The sequence below is a fragment of the Vespula vulgaris genome, chromosome 22, assembly GCF_905475345.1.
Source record: "Vespula vulgaris chromosome 22, iyVesVulg1.1, whole genome shotgun sequence".
Classification (NCBI taxonomy): Eukaryota; Metazoa; Arthropoda; class Insecta; order Hymenoptera; family Vespidae; genus Vespula; species Vespula vulgaris.
Genome location: NC_066607.1, coordinates 2,375,001 through 2,380,000, shown reverse-complemented (window position 1 = coordinate 2,380,000; position 5,000 = coordinate 2,375,001). Strand labels below are relative to the sequence as shown.

At 34.6% G+C, this 5,000-nt stretch overlaps 1 protein-coding gene across 6 annotated transcripts in view; it reads left to right on the top strand.

The window, feature by feature from the left end:
• Positions 1 to 5,000, top strand: part of LOC127071556 (insulin-like growth factor 2 mRNA-binding protein 1) — a 120,664-nt gene that overhangs the window by 114,866 nt on the left and 798 nt on the right. For all 6 annotated transcript variants that reach the window (XM_051010960.1, XM_051010959.1, XM_051010961.1 and 3 more), the window contains one exon: positions 1 to 5,000. This exon is cut by the window's left edge and continues 4,155 nt beyond it; it is cut by the window's right edge and continues 798 nt beyond it. The gene's annotated coding sequence lies outside the window, so the exon portion shown is untranslated.

Sequence of the window (5,000 nt, the reverse complement as noted above, 5' to 3'; positions counted from 1 at the left end):
ATAGGCTTATCGAAAGAAAGAGAGAGAGAGAGAGAGAGAGAGAGAGAGAGAGAAAGAGAGAGAGAGAGAGAGAGAAAGAGAGAGAGAGAAAGTAAGAAATTATAATCTATATATGAAGATGGGTTGGGTTTATACGCAACGTGCATATATACGTGTACATATATATATTTTTATATATATGTGTGTATATGTATCCTCGCGTCGTTATTATTCGAGTAATGAAAAAAATAGCGTAGAAAATGATAACGAGAAACGAGACGCGCACGAGTGAGCGTTTTTTGTTGCTCGCTGCGCTCTAAGTTTGACGAAAATACGAGCATTTACCCACCTATATGTATGTCCACTACAAACAAAAATAATCGTCAGCTTGATGAGAGATCCTTAACGTTAACGATTTCTTGATCGACGATGGAAAGAGATACGCCGATACAAATCGATAGACTAAAGTTGTCACGTAATTAATAATTCGATCAATTATATACTCGTTTTGTTTTTTCGTCTGCATTTTTTTTTTATGTTCTTATTTTTTTCGTATACCACTGTACGGCGTAATCTCAGGCGTGTTAAACGGGTCACATGAATTTATTTATTCATCTATTTTTTTTTTATTTTTTTCCTCTCTTTTTTTTTTAGATGAAATAAGAAAGGAATCGGTAAAGATAGAGAGAGAGAGAGAGAGAGAGAGAGAGAGAGAGAGAGAGAAAGAAATCATCGTTACCAAAAATCAAGTTCCATTTTTTATCTCGAATCATTTTTTTTTTTCATTTTTTTCCTCTCTCATAATGTCCAATCGAGATGTATTATTATCTGTCGAGAATTTTGTAAGACCGTTTAACAAAGCGACACGATAAATACAAACATATATATGTATATGTATGTATATACATATTTTATTCGTAACGTTAAAATCTCTTCTACAACGGACGATGATTAAATACGATTTAATGACATGAGAGAAAGAGAGAGAGAGAAAGAGAGAATGTGAAAGACAGAGGCAAAGAAGAAAGAAAAGTTAAAGAGGATAATGAAAATATTTTCAAAGACACGTTATCGTCTCGCTAGCGAGAGATAAGAGAGGAATATATAAGATGATATTAATAATAATTAAGGAGGACCGACGTTTGACGAAGAAAAAAAAAAGAAAGAAAGAAAGAAAAGGAAATAATTTATAAAGATCGACAACTAATGTATTAATCGAGATGGCGAACGAAAAATAAAAAAGAAAAGAAAAGAACAAACAAAGAACAAAAAGAAAAAGCCAAGAAAGTAACGCGAACGGTGAAGTCTCAAAATGAGAACAACAAACCGTTTCCGGGGTGTTATTTCGAAGATGACCAAAATGATACTAATAACAAGAAAAAAGAAAGAAAGAAAGAAAGAAAAAGAAAAAGTACATCGTCATCGTAATAATAATAATAATAATAATAATATAATAATAATAATAATAATGATAATAATGGATTGACGAATCGCTCGGCTTTGATAAAGTATCGCGAGTAAAAAGGAAAAGATGGAGAAGAAAGGGGTATATATATATATATATATATGTATACACATACACGTATCTATGCATATATACATGTATATATAGAAAGAGATAGGACGAGAAGGATAGGTAATAAAAGAAGACGAAAGAGTGAATGATTTCCTTTCTCTTTCTAATTTTTTGTAATTTTTTTTTTTCTTTTTATCCTTTCTTCTTCATTAATCTCTAGCGATTGATTTTATCGATCGATCAACAAGTCTCGCGACACTTTCGGCCGATAGATAAACAACCAATTGCGCGTCAGATCGAGCCTCGAGGTTTGACCCGGTTAAAAAGAGACAGACAGACAGAGAGAGAGAGAGAAAGAGAAAAGGGTTAACCAAGATCTTGGCGTTAACACGCGCGACGACGACGACGGCGACGGCCATATTATAAATATCAAAAATCATGATCTAAAAGATCGTGTGTTAGTATGTTTCGAAAGCACACACAATGGTCGTTGTCGATCGATCGATCGATCGCATCACAATTAAAGTCACGGCATTCGGTACGGATAAAGTACAAAGATAACAGGATTTTTTTAAAATTCCGGGGGGGTTGTATTGAGAAGGGGAGGGGAGAATAATTGGTGGGGGGTTATATAAATAAAAATAAAAAATAACAAAAAAAAATAAATAAAAAAGAAGCGATTCGATTTTAATGGAAAGTAGATGAACGTGAAAGGTAGGGAGGGTGTGAGGGAGGTAGGGAGGGTTGTATGAGTACGTTTTGGTGGTATATGAAAAGGGTATATATATAAAAAAAAAGGATATGGAAAGAGAAACATATTTTACATAATAATTTATTTTTATTTTTTTCCATCTCAAAAATATCGACCCGGGTTCGGTGAGCGAGGGAAAGTAAAAATTTATTCAGAAGGGAATGACAAGGGAGCCGGGGGTGAGGGCGAGGTTGGGAGGAGGAGGAGGAGGAGGAAGTGGATAATCTGTCGAGAAAATAAGAGAAGAGAGTGGAGAAGGCCAGAAGAAATATGTCCTTACGCTTTCTCGTCTCCCAAACTAATTTTCTTTGCATCCCATGGATAAAAAGAGATAGGATAACAGCTGGGAGAGAGAGAGAGAGAGAGAGAGAGAGAGAAAAGGGTGAGACAGAAAACGGGTCATCTAAAATTGATTAGAACGCGAGTATCGAAATATTTAATGGAAAAAGGAAAGAAAAGGATAAATAGAAAAAGGATTACGGGTGTTTATGAGATGAGAGAGAAAGAGGGTGGTTAAGAAGAAGAATTGTAATACGCTAAAACGAAAACAAAAATTAACAAAAAAGGGAGAGTGAGAGAGATAGAAATAGAGAGGGAGGTAGGTAGGGAGAGAGAAAAAAAGAAGTATAGGTTTATTTTTGATACATTGTTAAGGGAGATCTAAGTAAAATCTTTTCTTTTTCCAATCTTTTTTTTTTTTTGTTTTTTTTCCCCATTTTCTTTTTCTCCTTTTTTTTTCTTTTTTGTTAGACGTTTTTTTCTTTTTTTAATAACTTAATGAATTTTAAAGATATTGAAGAGGGAGAGAGAGAGAGAGCGAGAGAGAGAGAGAGAGGGAGATAAAAAAAAGAAAGAAAATGCAAGAGGAGGCGAGGCGGTGTCTTCTTGTTTTATTTCTTTTTTGTTTTTTTTTTTGTTTTTTGTGAAAGAGTAATTCATGATAAAGAATGATGATTATTGATTGAATAAGAAAAGAAAGAAGCGGAAAAAAAGGATGAAAAAAAAAAGTAAATAAATAAAAGAGGGGACCACACCGTGCACAGCTTTTTGCGCTGTGCGCGCGTACGCCGTCCCTCATTTAGTACGTGTGTGTTGTGGGGGTTGGGTGGGGTTAAAACGAGGGTGGGGTTGGGTTATGGGGCGGGGATATGGGGGGGGGGGACATAAATGAAAAAGTGTTGACAAAGGGGATTTTAGACGAATAAATTGTATAATAATAATTAATATATTTCGAGGAGAAAGAGATGGAGACGTTTGCGGCCCGTTATAAAGGCAAAGATTTTTTTCGTACTTCGATGGAGAGCGAAAAGAAATTTTTGTTCGGGGTGCTCGCAGTTTTATGCGAACACGAATTTAAATATATCGTCGTGTTCGACGCTACCGGAGGAGGGGAAGGAGATCTTTTACCTACGGGCCCACCGTCTCCTTGCGTTATTTATTAGCGTAAATATTTAAAGATAGTAAAGAGAGTGAGATTGAGAGATATTATATATATAGAGAGAGAGAGAGAGAGGGAAAGAGAGAGAGAGAGAGAGAGAGAGAGGAGAGGAAATAAATAAATTAAAGAGAGAAAAAAAAAGAAGGAAAAAACGAGGATTAAAAAGTGATTTATTAAATAAATAAATAAGGAATGAAGGAAGGAAGAAAAGAAAGAAAGAAAGAAAGAAAGAATGAATGAATGAAACTGAAACTAAAGAACATAATTGCAAGAAAGTGCCAAGAAAGTGAATAGAAGGAAATAAAAAAAAAAAGTAAAAAGCATAAAAAAAGAATACAGGTATCATCGGCAGAACGTAATATTATATATCACACAACAACAATAATCACAATAATACGAGCACATCGATGAACAGGAATATAAAACGGAAAGAAATTAAATACACACCCGTAGGAACACATAACGCGCGCTATCCCATGTAACATTTAATATTTGAGGACAGTAGCAAGACATAAGGAAAAAGAGGAAGAAAAAAAAGAAAATTAAGAAGAGGAAGAAAACGAAAAAGATATATATACATTTTTACTCACTCTCTATACGCAAAAGCAAAAAAAAAAAAAGAAGGGAAAAAGATGAGAAGAAAAACCCCGAGAAAAAGTATTACACAAAAAAGGGATATAATAAACCAGACAGTGGGCTGTATATCAACTACAAACGGGCTATTGCTTGCTGATCGAACGAGATACGAACAACGGGGTGATAAGGGGGGAAGGGTGGATTATAGAAAGAAAAGGGAATGAAAGAGGGAGAAAGAAGGAAATGAAATGCGAAGGAAAAAGAGAAAACGAAAAAAAAAAAATGTAAAAAAAAATAAAAAAAAAAACAGAAAAACAGAATAAGAAAAAGCAAGAAATATTTTACGCTATTATTGTAAGAACATTCGAACGCTCCTTTTTCACGGAAATCAACTAGAGATTATAATCAAAAGTATAGGCTCTCACGTATATAAGGAACCTATCGGCAATTTATTCGAAATTTTCAGTGTCAAGGACTAAATGAAAGAGTAGTTTTTTGGGGGGAGGGAAGGGTGGGATATGGGAGGGGGGAGGGGAGGGTCCACAAGAGAAGAAACTAAGGAAGGAATAAAATCGGAGAAATATGAATCGGAAAGGGAAAGAGAGAGAGAGAGAGAGAGAGAGAGAGAGAGAGAGAGAGAGAGAGAGAGAGAGAGACAAGAAAAGTAAAGAACAAAGAAACGAAATTAAACGCACACAGGCGTATATAATTATATATAAAGGAATCATTTTTTAAAAGGA